Source organism: Glycine max, chromosome 2 (assembly GCF_000004515.6).
Source record: "Glycine max cultivar Williams 82 chromosome 2, Glycine_max_v4.0, whole genome shotgun sequence".
In the NCBI taxonomy this organism is placed as follows: domain Eukaryota; kingdom Viridiplantae; phylum Streptophyta; class Magnoliopsida; order Fabales; family Fabaceae; genus Glycine; species Glycine max.
In genome coordinates this window covers 17330848-17351177 of record NC_016089.4, presented here as the reverse complement: position 1 = coordinate 17351177, position 20330 = coordinate 17330848, and the positions used below count along the sequence as shown (strand labels likewise).

Genomic DNA, 20330 nt, shown 5'->3' with positions numbered 1-20330 from the left:
CTTTAATTGTTGAATAATCCTTGAAAATTCATCTTGTTAAAACTCTATTGGTTTATCTTTCATTTCCTTTTTTTTTTGGTCTTTGGTTATTGCTTGTCTCTTTGTTTCCTTGTTTGCGAGTTGCAATATAGGGAATTGGAAAGGAGGATTGGTGCTATCCCTTGAAGAATTTGATTCAAGAAGCAAGGGGAAAGCCACCTTAAGAGCTATTGGACTAAGAAGCACTCCAAATTGAGTGAATCACCGAAGAGAGAACAAACACCAAAATTGAGGACCTTATTGTAATTTTGTAATTGACAATTTACTTACTTTCATTGCTTTCAAATTTTGTAACAAAAAGGCCTTTCATTGGAAGTAAGTTGGGAGCCTCCAATAGGTCACCCTACTTCCATTTGTGTGTAATAATTTTAGGCAATTTTTCCCTTAGGATTGTGAGTGTTTTGTTGGGAACCTTAAATGTGGTCATCCAAACACTCTTAGGATTCGCCTAGTTTACATTTCTTGCTTACTTTCATAGCTTATTTCCTTTACCTTCCATTGTCAAGCCGCCTAGATAGCTTGCCTTTTACCAATTAGTTGTTATCTTATCTTTCACACCTCTTTTAGTGTTTATTTTGGCTACTTTCAACCATAGTTTCTTTTACCTTTTGTTTTCAAACCCCCAACAAGAAAGACCCACAACTTAGGAACCAACATGAGTCATCATTCATCTAGTGTTAATGGCGAGGGTACTAGTCATAAAGACCCTTTATCTAGAATCTTAGATGAGTTGAGTTCCCCCAAGTTATGGAAAGAAAAACAAGAGAGAAAAGAAAAAGGAAAAAAAAGAGTGGAAGAAATAAGTCAAGATGAAAGAAAGAAAATAAGAGAGGAAGAAAGAAGAAAAATAATGAAAGAAATGAAAAGAGAAAAACATGCCTCCTATAGTAGTCATAACTCTTGCAAGAGCCTAAGTGAAGAACTTCGTGACTCTTACGAAGGAAGGCATAGGTCACACTCCCATAGGATAGAAAAGAACCCCGATTCCTCATGATAGTTTAGCCTAATTTTGATCAAGCATCGTCCACAGATTCCTCCTTTAAGACTAAACTCAACCAAGACCGCATTAAGACATACATACTCAACTAAATTATCGCACCCTGATTCCTCATGAAAGCACGACAACTCAGCCCTGCACTATCAAGGACTTTATAGTCACACCAGTTTCCACTATTGAATGACCCTAACAAAGCATGCATCTACATGATCAAGGTAAAGGCATACTGGAATGAAAAACAGATAGCACAGAGAACACATAAAACACCATTAAATAGATATAAATATATTTACATCAGGTACCTACAGGGAAGATCCAACAGAGGATTTAGCTTTCCATACCAGGAAGCCTTCTTAACAACAAAGAGAAGAACAAGATGAAATATTGCAAAAACACAAGTGGTGAGGATGTCTCCTTCACCTCTAGGATCTTACAATCACTCACAAACTCATCTCAAGCTCTCAAACCGGCTCTTGCTTCAAGCTCTGGTCTCTGCAGATCTTTGTACAACAAAATCTCTCAAAACTCTCTAGAACTTGGACCTTTCTCTCTCTAGAAACCCTAGACATGCAAAGCTCTGAATCCCAGTCCAAACTCCCTTCACAAAATATGATTTCAGGCTTAAATTGGTGGCCTTGTTCAAGCTCGTGCGCTTAGCGCACTTATGGCCCGCTTAGCGCACGTTAGTGATTTTTGGCTTAGCGCGCCTTTCTCGCTTAGCGGATGAACTGAAGCGGTGCGCTTAGTGAGATGAAGCGGTGCGCTTAGCGAACCTGTACAACTCATCTTCTTCTGGATTCTTCCTCGCGGTTAGCCTAGGAGTATTGCACTGAGCGAACGCTTGCTAAGCCAACAGATTGGCTTAGCGAGAAGGTGAAAACAACACTTTCCAAAGCTTGCCTAATTAGCCTGAAATTGAGAGAAAATGATTATTAAACACACAAAATGAAAATACTAAGTATTTATTACCTATACTTAACAGAAAATACTTATAACACTACAAAATAACCATAAATTGGGAGAGTTTGATACAATTTATACAAGTTTTATACACAAAAGTTAGTCGTTTTCACCGACTAACAGTTTCTCAAATAGGGGTCCACAACAACAGCAAGCTTAGCCAGGTAGAATGTCAAAGATGGAAGATACTTTAACACAGTTTATCCAGGTATCTATCACAAAACAAAAGAACACTGATGCTTCTATTAAAAATCTAGAAGTTCAAGTTGGACAACTAGCTAAACAACTATCTGAACATGGAAGTAGATCTTTCTTAGCAACCACATAGGTCAACCCAAAGGAACATTGTAATTTAATTACAACAATATGGGGGATAGTGGTTGGTATGAATAAAGAAGGAGTTGGAAAAGAAAACGAGAAAAATGATGAAGTGGTGACCAGTGAAAAAGTGGTAAGTGAAGAAGGGAAGAAGAAATCAAATGAACAAACCACTAATAAAGGTAAAGCTATAGTAAACCATCCACCCATTGAGCATCTTCCTTATCCACATGCTCCGTCAAAGAAAGATAAGGAAAGGTAGTACAAGTGTTTTATAGATATTTTTAAACAATTGCAAATTAACATTCCTTTTTCTGAGGTGTTAGAGCAGATGCCAACATATGCTACTATACATGACTTTGTTGATTGAATTCTAGATACATTTGTTCATTTATTCTTGTAATTCTTCTTAGTCCAATAGCTATTAAGGTGGTTGGCCCTTTTTTCTTGACTCAAATTCTTCAAGAGATGGCACCAATCCTCCTTCCAATTCCCTATATGGCAACCCACAAACAAGGAAACAAAGAGACAAGCAATAACCAAAGACCAAAAAAATGAAATGAAAGATAAACCAATGGAGTTTTAACAAGACAATTTTTCAAGGATTATTCAACAATTAAAGCAATGAAAAGGACATAGAAGCAAGCTAGGACTCAAAGAGAAATTTAGAATGGCTCTAGAGTAGAGTAAAAAAACTGGAAAAAAAAAGACTCAAAAAACCTCTAGCTTTGGCACTTGTATTCACACTAATTGTCAATTGAAATTTTGGAACTAAGATTGGTATAACATAGGCACCAATTATAGAATAAATTTTGAGCCAAAACAACAAGCACACTTCCCTTTCATTTTTTTTTCCTGGATACTGATTTTCCTGCCAACTTGTGTGATTTTTCGTATTTTTTCATTTTATCCAAATCACTTTTTTCTTTTTTTCTAAATTGTTTCCAGATGTCTAGAAAATTCAGTAAAAATTTCAGCTCAAAATTCGAAGTAACCAATTCTTAGTAATTTTTACAAGTTTGTATGTCCAAGCTGCCAGCACCAACGATTTTGTTTTTTAAGCATGGTATATTGATTGCCTTGGGCTTACTTTCAACCTTCCTATGTATGTTGAACTCACTAGGATTGTTTACCACAGTTTTAGGAGTTCAATATTCACTTAGGATCAACATTTCAGCCAGCAATTCAATCACCAAAACTCAAATTCACAATAGACACAATCATAATGAAACCTAAAAGTTCAAGAAAAGGTTCACAATCAAAGACTCTCTAAGAATTTTGCATGAACATGTTAAGGACTAATTAACATGCAAGATTTGACTCAAATCAAATAATAGGCTGAAATAATTTCATACAATCATGAACAAATCAGTTAGACAAAGAAACAAGAAAATAAAATTCAGCACAACATAAGAAATCTTATGTGACAAGTTTCATGACTAGACATGACTTCTAAGACAAAACTACAATAGGTGAACAAGTCACTCTAGATTTTTGAGGTTTTCTTCTACTTTAATATTTTTGTAAGAATTTTATGGTTTAGGTTTCAGCCACAAAAAATAACAAGACAAAACTCAAAGGAACCTAAACTCAACACAATTCATGGTTCAAGAACAAGAACAAGAAATTTGAACCATAGAAAATAAAATCTAGCTTCTATAGCAAGTTTAATCGGTGGAAACTCTAAAGAATCATGTTAACAACATTTATCACAATACATGTGAGGAGATACATGGAGAAAAATGAAGAAACACCAATGGAAGAGAAGGTAAAGCAAAAAATTAATGGAGGTTTAAGGAGCACCTACTTGAAGCTCTTGTGCTCTGATTACCACTTGATGGAAGCTTGCTTGTGGGGCTTCTATGGAGGCTGGATCTTTGAGCTTCAATGAGGTTCCTTAATGGTGATTTTCCTCCATGGAGATGCAGCGGAAGACAAAGGAGAAGAGGTGAGAGGAGGCGCCATCCACTAGGGAATAAGCCATGGAAGAAGGAGCTTCACTACCAACATGAGCCTTGGATAAGAAGCTTGGAAGTATGCTTCAATGGAGGAAAAGAAAGAGGGAGAGAAAGAGAGAGGGGGGAGCACGAAATTGAAGGAATAAAAGAGGGAGAGAAGTGGAACTTTGAAGTATGTCTCACAAGACTCTCATTCATCAAAGTTACAACAAGTGTTACACATGTTTCTATTTATAGACTAGGTAGCTTCCTTGAGAAGCTTTCTTGAGAAGCTTCTTTGAGAAAACTTCCTTGAGAAGCTAGAGCTTAGCTACACACACCCCTCTAATAACTAAGCTCACCTCCTTGAGAAGCTTCCTTGAAAACATTCCTAAAGAAACTAGAGCTTAGCTACACACACCTCTCTAATAGCTAAGCTCACCTCCTTAAGATGAGAAGCTAGAACTTAGCTACACACCCCCTATAATAGCTAAGCTCACCTCCATGACAAAATACATGAAAATACAAAAAAAGTCCATACTACAAAGACTACTCAAAATGCCTCGAAATACAAGGCTAAAACCCTATACTACTAGAATGGCCAAAATACAAGGCATAAACGAAGGAAAAAACCTATTCCAATATTTACAAAGATAAGCGGGCTCATACTTAGCCCATGGGCTCAAAATCTACCCTAAGGCTCATGAGAACCCTAGGGCATTCCCTTGAATCTCTGGCCCAATCTACTTGGAGTCTTCTATCCAATGCCCTTGTGGGGTAGGATTGCATCAAAAGGGGGTGCAAATAGCAACCAGGCCTACTTGGGCCTTCCAGATTCTTCCTGCAGAAGGCGGTTGCTTCTGGAGGAAGCAACTGGGTGGCAAGCTCCTCCCCTATTTTGCTATAAATAGGGAGAGGAGTGAAGAAGGAAAGGGTTCAGCCTTCTTGGCACTTCGTATTCACTTGAAATTGCTGAGAAAAATTGTTTCTGTGAAGAAAATTCAAGTCGAGGCGCTTCCGTAACGTTTCCGTGGGGAATTTCGTGAAGATTTTCAACCGTTCTTCGTCATTCATTGTTCGTTCTTCATTGTTCTTCGGTCTTCAATCGGTAAGTACCCGAAATCGAACTTTTCAATTCATTCTATGTACCCGTGGTGGTCCCCATTTGTTTCGTGTACTTTTATTCTCGTTTTATTTTCTTTCCGTACCCCCTTTTGACGTGCTTCAGTCATTTACTTAAGTCATTTTCTCGCCTAATAAAAAAATAAAATAAATTTCCACCGATCGTTTGATTCGTAATATCTGTTAAAGAGGTAAAATAAATAATATAATAATAAAAAAATATCTTCCGGCCGTTCGGTCGTGCCGTAATCACGTTGAAAACCAAAAAGAGGTAAAATAAATAATATAATAATAAAAAAATATCTTTTTAGTAAAATAAAGCAAAAAAAGTCAATTGGACGTTTCTCTTTGGGATTTCTCTTTTTTAATTGAATTGACTAATAACTAAAGTGAAACTAAGGCTAAAATCAACTCGCAAAGTCAAGCTCGTCCGCAAAAAAATCACTAAAAAGGATTTGAAAGTTTAATATCTCAGTTTTTTCTTACCAAGTAAATGGATCGTTTTTAAGGTCCAACGCCTTAAAATGATCACCTTCCAAGTAAAAAGAATCGTTTGATTCACCCTTAAAAAAGAACTACATAGATCTGATTTCCTCTTCGATGGAGGGTACGTAGGAGCAAGAGCTCCGCTTTTGTCGACCTCAAAAATAAAAAAGAAATAAAAGTTAGGGTAACACAATTTCACACAATTCTAAAAATAAGGTTGTTGTCCTTCGAGATAAACATGAGGTGCTAATATCTTCCTCAAACGTAAATACAACTCCCGAACTTGGAATATTCTTTATGACCGGTTTCCTTCAGTTTTTCCGACGTTTTCCACAAATAAACGTTGGTAGCGACTCCGCACATTTTCCTTCTTTGGAAAACGCGCCCGTGAGCCTCGCCTCACTTGCTCGCCAAAGGGTAAGTTGCGACACAACAATTATAAAATATATGTATATATGACAATGTCCAAATCCCAACCATTAAATAATTTATTAATTTATTAAAAAAATAATGGCTTAGTAATGTAGTTATAAAAGCAGATTACAAATATTTTAAAACAAAAAGACAGATTATAAAGATAATATATAATATAAAGTATCCCTTTAATATATAACTTTTCTATGCATTGTACCTAATAGACAGCTACTAATACCTATATGCATATTATATTATATTATATTATATATTGTCTATATAATAATGTTGAAACATCCACCGTTAAAGCCATCGTAATTTGTGAACGAGAAATACAAGTCACATATCTTCATATCAATCAATTGGATTATCTCAAATTTGATCCAGTAGACCGTTAATCGATGCCCACAACGTGCCACTCCAGGGACACATGCTACATCCTCTTTCCAGGTAGCCAACAAAACTCCAACTCGTGGGGAAAAAAAGGAGAATTTGGACAAGGAGTGTAGTGCTACTCCTAGGCCTACCCCCCTAAGAGCGTGATCAAGCATTCCCAACCCAATGCTAAACTCGGGTTTTCCATCCTGGGTAGGAACATGGTGCGTCTCCCCTCCATGATGGAGAAGAACCATGTTTAAGACATGGAAATGGTCCAAATACTTTGATCCTGGACCTCAGTAGGGCTCTCATCTGCTCCTCCCTTTATTAGTTTTGTATGGATAGTACAATTCTGAGTGTGCTCTCCTGGAATATTCGTGGTGTCGTGAACCCTCACAGTAGAAGATACACTACTAGTATGACCAAAAGATACAAGCTTATCATCATTTGTCTTTACGAGCCCCACTGCACATTTGACCATGCTAAGGGTGAAGCTGGGATATGAGATTTGCCTTCTCCAAGAAAATGAAGGGCATAAGGGTGCCATTTCGATCCTGGGAATTGTGGACAGGGACTTCTCCATCTCTCTCGTTGATCTCAACCCCCAAGTTATTAGTTTTGAAGTTTGTAGAGGGCGTTTGTAGTGGTGCTACTCCTCCGTGTATGGGAGTCCTCATCTTGGGAGCAACTTTGGTCCCACCTTAAGCAGCTTGAGGCTATCATCTCCTTCCCGTGGTTAATGTGTGGGGATTTTAGTGAAGTTGTCCTTCCTTCGGAGGATAGCGGTGGCTATTTCTCGACATCTACGGCAGAGAAGTTTCTTGATGTCATCAATACCTGTGGAATAGTTGGGATTGAAGCTGAAGGTAGCCAATTCACCTGGGTAAGAAAGGAAGGTGGGAGGCTGAGCATATGGCTAAGAGATTGGACAGATTCATGGTTGATTCTTCTTGACGGAATGTAGAAGCTTAATCATCCCTGGCACTTCTTGACCGCATGGTCTCGTCACTACAAATTCCATGGCGTCGTTGAGGATGCATGGAATAAGGAGCAACATGAGATATCCGGAAAATTAGATGAGGTGGGTTCGAAGTCTCAAAATTTTAATAAGAATATTTTTGGAAACAGCTTTTGCAGGAAGAGAAGAATTGAGGTTAGCTTTGGGGCTTGCAGAAGGATTTAGATAATAACCATTCAGCTGATATCCTTCTCATGGAAGTGGATCTTCTATCTATACTCAGGTAGGTCCTTAAACAAGAGGAAAGTCTCTGGTATCAGAAGTCCACAGAGGGTAGAGAGCAAGAGGCACAGGGAGTAGGGTGGGGGAGGGACCAGGGTTGTAGGCTTGTAGCTGAGAGCTAGCTTTCTTTTTTTCTTTTTTCCTTTCAGTTTTTTTTTTTCTTTTAATGTTTTAACACTAATGCTTTTTTTTGTTTTTTTTTTCTTTTTATTTTATTGGACTGGATTTTTGTTTGTTAAATGGAAGTAGTCTAGTAGAAACATTTTTTTTTTAATTTTTCTGAAGATTTTTTTTCATACTTTTGCTTATCTTTCTGGATAAAGTTACGTGTTCGGTGACCATAAAGAAGAGACTCCAATTTATGTTTTTGCCCCCTAAGCATTATTGTTAGGGAAAATTGTACGCTCTAATAGGATTTTGACATCCAGGGTTTGATTATTTATTATTTTATGCTTTTGCTTAAAGAAATTTCAATTGTAGACTTATTTCTTTTAATTGGTTTAATTTAAGCATTTGTAAGGCCAACAGTGGGCCATTATCTTTTGTTAATTATTAAAGTATTTTTTGGAGTTTAAATTACTATTGTTAGGTCTAGACTATCCGATGTTTCATAACTAGAGACGATCCTTTTGTACCCAATATTTTGATGATCACAAATATATAAATTATTGATGGATTAATGGTTTACTCTTAAGTGAAACAAGACTTACTATATATAAGCACATATAGTAATGATACTTTAACCCATGCTTTTATTAGTTATCATCCACTCAGAACTGGAACTTTGATTTTAAAAGATTATACTCAGCATCCAACATGCGGTTGAAAACAAGTATCGAATCATTTGTAAATGTTAAGTTTGGACAATGTACTTAGTCACAACTAGGCGATCCATCCTTGCCCATGATTTTAATGATTGTAAAGATATAAATTATTGTTATACTAATGAGTTATTCTAAAGTAAAAGAGGACTTACTACATATGTGTTGGTGTAAAAAATATTCTTAGTCATTATAATGACTAAGTATCAAGCGATGATTCCCTTTTAGACAATTGACCCAAGGAAAGGATTTGTTCCTTGGTTAGGTTCTTGGTGCACTCTAAAGAGCTTTCTAGCAATTGATGTTACTAAGGGTTACGCTACTCCTAAATAATTGGTGGTAAAGGAATTAAAACGGCTAAAAAGCAATAAAGATTGAAATAAATGAAGGTAAAGAAATTGATAGAAGAATAATTGTATTTTTGGATTGTTGATTGTGTCTTCTACAGTTTGATAGGCCCTATTTATAGTCATTCTTCCAATGGTTACATTAGCCATAACACAAACTAAAAATCCCTAAAATCCAGGAGATCATGGCTAACGTTCTACTAACCGGTTCCTTCGCCTCCATGTTGCTCTCCATGTCTGCCAACAAAGGCCATGTTTTGATATTAATATTTTTCCTCATTACTTTTACCAAATTACCCCAAGGCAAGTCATCTTGGTCGACTCGTCTGCCTTAGCCATGCCTAATCGATTGCCCTGCTTTCAATGTCTAGCTTTTTAGGCGTCAACATAATTTCCCCGCTTTTCCTAACTAGTTTGAATTTCAATTATGTTATTGAATGGCGATAGGAAAATTTCCAAATACCCACGCGCATTCTAATAGCCACCAACCATATTTCAACTTTTGAAATTTTATATCTGAATTATCTCCTAACTATCTTATCCTCTCCAATTGATTTTGTCATTTTCCTTTTATAAGAACCACCATCAATCCTTGTTTCCTTCATCAGCTACAAAAAAATCATAGCCTTTTTAACCATGTTAGCCAATTTTGAGCAACCAGCTTCTAATGCTTTTGTCCAATCGCTTGAACCAGACCCATATCCCACCAATGACACTTTCACCCTTTTCAATGACCAGTGTCATGTGTACTTCTTGGTCCCTTGTTACCTCAATGAGGGTGAGGATACTGAAAAACGACCAAAAACCACTTCAATCATGAGAAAACCCCTCTTCCTATGACTTGCGATTGGTTTGGGATTCAAAAATTCCTTTCTAGCTTTCATACATGGCCTAGACCCTTTCTTGAATACCAAACTTTGTTGAAAATGGTTTCAACTTCCTACAAAGAGGAATGAAAGGAATGGGGTATCCATGACATAATCATGCTATCAGTTGTTGACATGCATTGGTCGCAAGATGTATGTAATCAAAATCTTAGGGTTTTGGTTGACAACTATCAATGGGTTTGTTTTGTCAACAACCATGGTTGGCCAAACTTTGCTTGATGTGGTGGCTATCTTGAATCTACTAATTCATGGTGAGGACCTGGTGTCGCTCTATGGAACCTATTTCTCCACCACTACCACATCCCTTGGCATCCAATTTTCCAAAGATGACTTTAGATATTCCAAATTCATGCATCTCAACTCCAAGAAAAGTGGTCTAGTTCTTCCAGATAAGCTCCATGCTTTCTTCTAATGTGGTTTTGCAAATATTTCAGATGCACAGACTCTATAGGCATGGTCAGTGAGTATTGCAATATTGTTATGGCTCTCACCAAGGATCACATTCAAGTTATGGGTCCTTCGCTCTTCTCCACCCTATACTGAGGCATTTTTAACCTCCTTAATAATCTTGAGGATGGTTATATTATGTATAACACCATTTATGGACCAATTAGGTTCCTAATTGATGTGCCATCATTTTCTTCTATTTTCTAAACCCTTTTTGCACCATTTTAATTATTGATTGGTCTTAATTGTCAATTAATTAGGCAGTTTTATTATTTGGGCTCATTTAGCTAATTTGATGTTTTTAATCTAATTTCAAGAATTAATGAAACATTGGGCTTAATCCGGATTTTAGTTGTGGACTTGAAGAGGGCAAATAAAGCAGCGCTTACCTTAGTTAATTTCTAATTAGGAGATTTCACAATTTTATTTTATGTTGTTCAGTGTTTATTTCATTTTGGGCCAGAGTATTGTAATAGGGCCCAGTGACTTTGAGTGACTCTTTTTAAATAGCTGCCTTGGGATTCGTGCAAGGCATTCTATTATGCTATTTTCATTATTCAGAGCTTGGGTTTTAGGTTTTCACGTTTTTTTGTTCCCTTGTTACAATTTTCGTTCTTAATGCAAATTTCCGTTTTCTGCTTCTAATTACAAGTTCATTCGTGCTTCTTCTTCTACTTTCATTTACGTTTCTGTTCATTTATGTTTTTGTTCATGTTTCATTTGCATTTTCTGTTTGAATCCATGGAAGGCTAGATTTTCTGGTGTTGTTTCCTTTTGATGACGAAGCCCAACTCTCTTTGAGGTTTCGCTTTTAATGTGGGTTCCTAGCAGTTTTCCCTTCACCAGTTATCCCAATTTTGTGAATATTAATCAGTGCACGCTTCGGGTTCGATTAATTGCCTCTGAGCCTAACTTGCGTTCATGCGTAATGGACGAAGGGCTAACTGGTGTATGTGGTGCCTAATCACGTATTGAAAACCCTAAGTTGATTTTCGCTTAGTAAATTGAAACAGGGTTGGATTAAGTGGTTGACTGTTAGGGACGAATTTTCCATAACCCAGGATAAGAGAATGGCTTCTGAATCAGAGGAAACAACCCGTTTTTAATATTAGTATTTTCGTATTCCAGTTTACTTGTTCTGCTCTTTAATTACCAAACAACCAAACCCCCCCCAATCGTTACTGTTACTGCAAGTATATTATGAACATTTGGTCTGTCACTGCTCGTTGGGAAACGACCTAGGATCACTTCCTAGTTACTGCATTTTCATGTTTATTTGATTCGGGTACGGCCTCGATCAAATTTGGCGCCGTTGCCGGGAAGCAGTGTCCAAAGGTTCATAATAGCTAGCTAGTGTTGTGTGTTTAATCCTTTCGTGTTTTATGTTTAATTGTTAGTATTGTGTTAGTATGTGTGTTAATGTTGTTTAGTGTCCTGGTATTTTGATTAATGTGTGTTCTGTTTCAGTTTTCCCATTAAGCGTTTCCCCTGTTTCAGTCTTGGGTGTTTTGCTGTGAAGAGTGTGCTTGCGGCAAAAACAGAGTAGTAGTAGAAATCAATTAGAGACGGATTTTAGCGACCACCCATGTTGAATTATTTGAGATTTTTTGTTTTAGTAGCTAGGGTTGTTATTTTTGGCTGAATTTTTTTGTGGTAACTTCTTTTAATCCATATTTTGTGGGAAAAATAGCTAGAGCCTTTAGTTTGGTCAGATTTGAAAGTTCCAAAAAACTAGCAAATTTTGTGTTTGTCAAAACTTCAAACGGCCATAACTTTTGCTCCGGTTATCAGAATCGCAATTATTATATATGCATTTGGGGTAGAAAAAAATTTCCTACGCCGTGGCAGCCTGCCATAGGCTGGCTGAGGTCTCCATCGTCCAAAAAAAGTGATTCTGTCAAAAGTTTTTTATTTTTCAAGTTTTATTCACTTATCTTTCTTAACTTACCATTTTTAGCTTTCATAGTTAGAATTTGAATTTTTGTCTAAAATTTTTTGTTCTATCTTCTCATCATTTTTTAAGGTTGCTCACAAAATTTCAAGTCATTTGGATATCGTTTGAGGGTAGCTGTAGTTCAAACCTGCACCTTTATTTACATGATAAGGCAACTAGTTGTGTGCATGCTGAATGTAGTGTATGACTAGAGGCAATCCATCTGACTTACAACCCTTTGATCCTGAGATAGATAGGACATTTCATAGATTAGTTAGGCATCATTTTATACCTTTTGATCATTCTGAGCACTCCATTACTGGTGAAGCTGTGCATTCTGTTATTAGTGATTTTGAACATCCTGATCTTGAGCATTATAATTTTGAGCATTCTAATTCTGAGCATTCTGATTTTGCACATTCTGAGAACATGGCACAACCTCCACCCCATGAGAGGACTCTAAGGGAAATGACTGCACCTGATTTCACCTACGAAAGCTTGTGCATCCAATACCCTGATGAGGATGTCCCATATGTTCTTAAAACTGGACTGATTCATTTGCTTCCAAAGTTTCATGGCCTTGCAGGTGAAGACCCACACAAACATTTGAAAGAATTTCACATTGTCTGCTCCACCATGAAACCCCCAGATGTCCAAGAGGATCACATATTTATGAAGGCTTTTCCTCATTCATTAGAGGGAGTGGCAAAGGACTGGTTGTATTACCTTGCTCCAAGGTCCATCACGAGCTGGGATGACCTTAAGAGAGTATTCTTAGATAAATTTTTCCCTGCTTCCAGGACCACAGCCATCAGGAAGGATATCTCAGGTATTAGACAACTCAGTGGAGAGAGCCTGTATGAGTACTGGGAGAGATTTAAGAAACTATGTGTCAGTTGCCCCCACCATCAGATTTCAGAACAACTTCTTCTCCAATATTTTTATGAAGGACTCAGTAATATGGAGAGAAGTATGATAGATGCTGCCAGTGGTGGAGCCCTTGGAGACATGACTCCTGCTGAAGCCAGAAATTTAACTGAGAAGATGGCCTCCAACTCCCAGCAGTTTAGCGCCAGAAATGATGCCATAGTCATTAGAGGAGTGCATGAGGTAGCTACAAACCCATCTACATCATCTGAAACTAAGAAGCTTGAAGGCAAACTGGATGCATTGGTTAACTTGGTAACTCAGCTGGCCTTGAATCAAAAATCTGTACCTATCGCAAGGGTTTGTGGTTTGTGCTCCTCTGCTGACCACCATACAGACCTTTGCCCTTCCATGCAGCAACCTGGAGCAATTGAGCAGCCTGAAGCTTATGCTGCAAATATTTACAATAGACCTCCTCAACCTCAGCAGCAAAATCAACCACAACAGAGCAATTATGACCTCTCCAGCAATAGATACAACCCTGGATGGAGGAATCACCCTAACCTCAGATGGTCCAGCCCTCAGCAACAACAACAACAGTCTGCTCCTTCCTTCCAAAATGCTGCTGGCCCAAGCAGACCATACATTCCTCCACCAATCCAACAACAGCAACAACCCCAGAAACAACCAACAGTTGAGGCCCCTCCACAACCTTCCCTCGAAGAACTTGTGAGGCAAATGACTATGCAGAACATGCAGTTTCAGCAAGAGACCAGAGCCTCCATTCAAGCTTAACCAATCAGATGGGACAATTGGCTACCCAATTGAATCAACAACAGTCCCAGAAATCTGACAAGCTGCCTTCTCAAGCTGTCCAAAATCCCAAAAATGTCAGTGCCATTTCATTGAGGTCGGGAAAGCAATGTCAAGGACCTCAACCCGTAGCACCTTCCTCATCAGCAAATGAACCTGCCAAACTTCACTCTATTCCAGAAAAAGGTGATGACAAAAATTTACCTAACAATTTCTGTGCAGGTGAATCTTCTTCCACAGGTAATTCTGATTTGCAGAAGCAGCACATTCCCCCTCTTCCATTTCCTCCAAGAGCAGTTTCCAACAAAAAAATGGAAGAGGCAGAGAAAGAGATCTTGGAAACGTTTAGAAAGGTAGAGGTAAACATACCTCTATTGGATGCAATAAAGCAAATTCCAAGATATGCCAAATTCTTGAAGGAGCTGTGCACTAATAAGCGGAAGCTTAAAGGAAATGAACGGATTAGCATGGGCAGAAATGTCTCCGCATTGATTGGTAAATTTGTTCCTCAAATTCCTGAAAAATGCAAAGATCCAGGTACATTCAGCATACCTTGTATCATAGGGAATAGTAAGTTTGACAATGCCATGCTAGATTTAGGAGCTTCTGTTAGTGTTATGCCTCTGTCTATTTTTAATTCTCTATCTCTAGGCCCCTTGCAGTCAACTGATGTGGTAATTCATTTAGTTAATAGAAGTGTTGCCTACCCTGTTGGTTTCATAGAAGATGTCTTAGTTAGAGTTGGTGAACTGATTTTCCCTGTTGATTTTTATATTTTGAATATGGAAGATGGATTTTCTCAAGGATCAGTTCCCATCATTCTAGGAAGACCCTTTATAAAAACTGCTAGAACTAAGATAGATGTTTATGCAGGCACACTGTCCATGGAGTTTGGTGATATAACTGTTCATTTTAATATTCTGGATGCTATGAAATACCCATCTGAAGATCTTTCTGTATTTCGTGCTGAAATAATTGACCATGTTGTTGATGAATACATGACTGATCTTTATTCTAATCTGCATGCCTCTCACTCTTCATGCATTGAGTCTGAAATTGTACTTGATCATATGTCTGAATTTGATGCTGAGAGTGAATCTGAGAGTGATATTGATTGCATGCCTGGTGGTGGTGTTTTACCTCTTGAGATTGATTTTATAGAGTCAGATAGGACTAACCATGTTTCAGGAAGTACACATACCTCTGACTTTCTTTATGAGGTAAAGGCTGAGAAACCATCCCCTTCCACCACTGTCCAGCCGACCACACCAGAATTGAAGCCTCTGCCATCAAATTTAAAATACGCTTACTTGGATGATAGCAAGAGTTTTCCAGTGATTATATCTACCTCCCTTGCTGATGAGCAAGAGGAGAAGTTGTTGTCAGTTCTCAAGAAGCATAAGAAGGCTATAGGCTGGACCCTGTCGGACATTCCTGGTATTAGCCCATCCACATGTATGCATCGAATAAATTTAGAGGATAGAGCTAAACCAGTAAGACAACCACAGAGAAGACTCAACCCGGTGATTCTTGATGTAGTGAAGAAGGAGATAACCAAGTTTTTGCAAGCTGGAATCATTTATCCTATCTCCGATAGCCAATGGGTGAGTCCCGTCCAGGTAGTCCCGAAGAAGACTGGCCTCACAGTGATCAGAAATGAGAAGGTGGAGCTGATTCCTACTCGGGTGCAGAACAGTTGGAGAGTCTGCATTGACTATAGGAGGCTGAACCAGGTTACCAAAAAGGACCATTTTCCCCTGCCATTCATTGACCAGATGCTTGAACGCCTGGCAGGTAAATCCCACTACTGTTTCCTTGATGGTTTTTCTGGTTATATGCAAATTACTATTGCTCCTGAGGATCAGGAAAATACCACATTCACCTGCCCCTTCGGCACTTTTGCTTATAGGAGGATGCCTTTCGGCCTGTGCAATGCCCCTGGTACCTTCCAGCGGTGCATGATTAGTATTTTCAGTGATTTTTTAGAAAATTGCATAGAGGTGTTTATGGATGATTTCACTGTATATGGATCCTCTTTTGATGGTTGTTTGAATAGTTTGGAAAAAGTTTTGAATAGATGCATTGAAACTAACCTTGTTCTAAATTTTGAAAAATGTCATTTTATGGTTGAGCAAGGTATAGTTTTAGGCCACATTATTTCCAATAAGGGTATTGAAGTAGATCCTGCAAAAATTTCTGTTATTTCACAATTGCCTTACCCCTCTTGTGTGCGAGAGGTGCGATCTTTTCTTGGTCATGCAGGATTCTACAGGCGCTTTATAAGGGATTTTAGCAAAGTAGCCCTTCCATTGTCCAACTTGTTGCAAAAGGAGGTGGAGTTTGACTTTAATGACAGATGCAAAGAGGCTTTTGATTGCCTCAAAAGAGCGCTGACTACCACCCCCATCATCCAGGCACCCGACTGGACAGCCCCTTTTGAGCTTATGTGTGATGCATCAAATTATGCATTGGGGGCTGTCCTTGCTCAGAAAATTGATAAATTGCCAGGGTGATATATTATGCTTCTAGGACTGTAGATGCTGCCCAAGCAAATTATACTACTACTGAGAAAGAGCTTCTAGCCATAGTTTTTGCTCTTGAAAAATTTCGATCTTATTTGCTTGGTACTCGCATTATTGTTTATACTGACCATGCAGCTCTAAAGTACTTGTTGAAGAAGGCTGATTCTAAGCCTAGGTTGATCCGATGGATGCTCTGGCTCCAAGAGTTTGACTTGGAGATCCGTGATAGGAGCGGAGCACAAAATCTAGTTGCTGATCATTTAAGTCGGATCGAACGTGTATCTGATGCAGATTCACCTATTCGGGATGATTTCCCAGATGATCATTTGTATATACTGTATAGTATTTCTGACTCTCTTTCTACTCCCTGGTTTGCTAATATTGTCAATTATTTAGTTGCTTCTGTTTTTCCTCCCTTAGCATCTAAAGCCCAAAAAGATAAAATTAAAAGTTATGCTAAGCATTTTATTTGGGATGACCCCTACTAGTGGAAATTGTGCAGTGATCAGGTCATTAGACAGTGCATTCCAGATCATGAGACTGACTCAGTCCTGCAGTTTTGTCATTTTTCCGCACCGGGAGGTCATCTGGGTGTTCAAAGGACAACTCGCAAAGTGCTTGATTGTGGTTTTTATTGGCCCACCATCTTTAAAGATGCGTGGAAGATCTGCAGCACTTGTGAGCAGTGTCAGAGAGCAGGAAATACACTTACATGGCCACAACCTATGCTATTCTGTGAGGTGTTTGATGTCTGGGGTATAGATTTCATGGGTCCTTTTCCTGTCTCTTTTGGTTATGTTTTCATTCTCCTTGCAGTTGACTATGTTTCAAAATGGGTGGAAGCCAAGCCCACTAGAACTAATGATGCTAAAGTTGTCGTAGACTTTGTCAGGTCTAATCTGTTTTGCAGGTTTGGAGTACCTAAAGCAATTGTTAGTGATCAAGGAACCCATTTTTGCAACAGGACAATGCATGCCCTGCTTAAAAAGTACGGGGTGGTACACAGGGTATCCACACCATACCACCCCCAGACTAATGGACAGGCAGAAATTTCTAACAGGGAAATCAAGAGAATTCTAGAGAAGATTGTGCAGCCAAGCAGGAAAGATTGGAGTACCAGGCTTGATGATGCTCTCTGGGCACATCGGACTGCCTACAAAGCACTCATAGGAATGTCTCCTTATCGGGTTGTCTTTGGAAAGGCATGTCATCTTCCAGTGGAAATTGAGCACAATGCATACTGGGCAGTGAAGACTTGCAACTTCTCTATGGATCAAGCTGGTGAGGAAAGGAAGTTGCAACTGAGTGAGTTAGATGAAATCCGCCTAGAAGCCTACGAGAATGCCAAGTTCTACAAAGAAAAGACCAAGAAGTTCCATGATAGTATGATAGTTAAAAAAGACTTCGTGGTTGGGAAAAAAGTGTTATTGTATAATTCTAGGCTTGGACTCATGAGTGGTAAGTTGAGGTCTAAGTGGATTGGTCCTTTTGTTGTTACTAATGTTTTTCCTTATGGTACAGTTGAGATCAAAAGCGACTCCACAAACAAGAGCTTCAAGGTCAACGGACATCGACTTAAGCCATTCCTCACGAACCCTTCTTTAGTGGACGTAGTGGTGGAAGAGACTTCCTTACTCCACCCTACTCTTCCTCCACCATGACTTAGGGAGTTTTTCTTTTCCTATCTCCTTCTTTGCTTTTATTACACTTGTCCGATTCTCTTTGATGATTTAATTGTTTTTAATCTTTTAATTGTGCTACATTGAGGACAATGTGTTGTTTAAGTATGGGGGGGAGTGTTCTTTGGTTTTGCTAGTTTTGTTGGTTTTGTTAATTTGTTAGCTGTGTTAATTTGTTAATGTTGTTAGTTTCGTCGGATTTTCAGTTTAATATTTTGGGTCAATTTTGTGTGCACGTACGAATTTGCATGTTTTTCTTTGAATTATAGGATATGTTTAAGAAATGGGTAATTGTTTTGAAAATAAAAGTTCTTGACATTTTGTGACTTGAAATCCTTGATTCTTCTCTACATGTCATGATAGTTTTGAAAGCTCAATTTGAAAGTGATGAGTTTACCTTTGTGAGAATTTGAGCCATCCATCATCATAATCATTTGGTGTGTTTTGCCCCATTGATTGCTTGCACAATAGCCTTGGCTTGATTCTTGTTGATGCGTCCTAATTCACATGCATATTTGGAAATGATTGAGGCAATTTTTTTCTTATAAGCTTCTAGCCAAATGGACTTACCTTGAATTAATTCCTTTGATAGCCCTTTTGAGCCTTGTTTCCCTTTCCTTGTTTTGAAGCTCACTACAAGCCTTAAGTGAAAAACCATGATATCACCATATCCTTAAGGAATTTTGGAGCTTTGGAATTGTTTTGGGAATAAGTGTGGGGGGTTTTTGTTTCATTGGACAACTTGTTTTGTTGGCTATGCTTCATGATGTATTTTGGGCCATACTTGATGTACATTGTATATTGGTTAAATGTTGGACATGCTGAATGAAATGTTGTTTCTCAAAGGCTATAAAAAAAACAAGAATAAAAAAAAATTATTCGAAAAATAAAAAATCGAAAAAAGAAAAAGAAAAGCAATAAAGTTGAGTGAATAAGATCTTAAATGGCACAAGAATGATGAAACTCTTGGTTCTACTCTTCATGTTTAATTTTTATCTTTACTTCTTTTTATTTTCTTATTTTTTTCTTAATATGCACTTATTCCCCTTTGCTCCTCTATTCCTTTGGGATTTAGCCACTTATTCCATATTTCTCCATACCTTGTCCTTGGCCCCATTACAACCTTAAAAGACCTTTTGATCCTCATGTGCTTGTGTTTGTGGGTTGATTGTCAATTTTAGAATCTAGCCAAGTCTATGTGGTGTTTGCTTTCATGGGTGCTTTGAGGGTAAATAGTAGCCTAGACACTTGAGAGATAGAGTGTATATCTTGTGAGGCTTTATCACTTTTCATTCTTGAGCTGATTAACTATTTTGCCATGATTGGGTTGCTTGGATGATTTTCATGAATGTCTTGACTTTTTGGATCTCCTTATGTTAGATGTTACCCATTCCTTTCATTCCTTGATGTTCATTGAGAAATATATGAATGTGTTTGTTTGTCTCTCTTTGATATCCTTGCATTTTGTTCTTTGTTTCATTTTGCCCAGGAGTGCAAAAGGCTAAGTATGGGGGGTTTTGATGTGCCATCATTTTCTTCTATTTTCTAAACCCTTTTTGCACCATTTTAATTATTGATTGGTCTTAATTGTCAATTAATTAGGCAGTTTTATTATTTGGGCTCATTTAGCTAATTTGATGTTTTTAATCTAATTTCAGGAATTAATGAAACATTGGGCTTAATCCGGATTTTAGTTGTGGACTTGAAGAGGGCAAATAAAGCAGCGCTTACCTTAGTTAATTTCTAATTAGGAGATTTCGCAATTTTATTTTATGTTGTTCAGTGTTTATTTCGTTTTGGGCCAGAGTATTGTAATAGGGCCCAGTGACTTTGAGTGACTCTTTTTAAATAATTGCCTTGGGATTCGTGCAAGGCATTCTATTATGCTATTTTCATTATTCAGAGCTTGGGTTTTAGGTTTTCACGTTTTTCTGTTCCCTTGTTACAATTTTCGTTCTTAATGCAAATTTCCGTTTTCTGCTTCTAATTACGAGTTCATTCGTGCTTCTTCTTCTACTTTCGTTTACGTTTCTATTCATTTACGTTTCTGTTCATTTACGTTTCTGTTCATTTATGTTTCTGTTCATGTTTCATTTGCGTTTCTGTTTGAATCCATGGAAGGC

At 38.0% G+C, this 20330-nt stretch overlaps 1 non-coding gene across 1 annotated transcript; it reads right to left on the bottom strand.

The window, feature by feature from the left end:
• Positions 1–13133: 13133 nt before the first annotated feature.
• Positions 13134–13240, bottom strand: LOC113001054 (small nucleolar RNA R71). Its single transcript, XR_003266386.1, has one exon. It is a non-coding gene; the product is annotated as a small nucleolar RNA R71 (small nucleolar RNA).
• Between the last annotated feature and the right edge of the window lie 7090 nt (positions 13241–20330).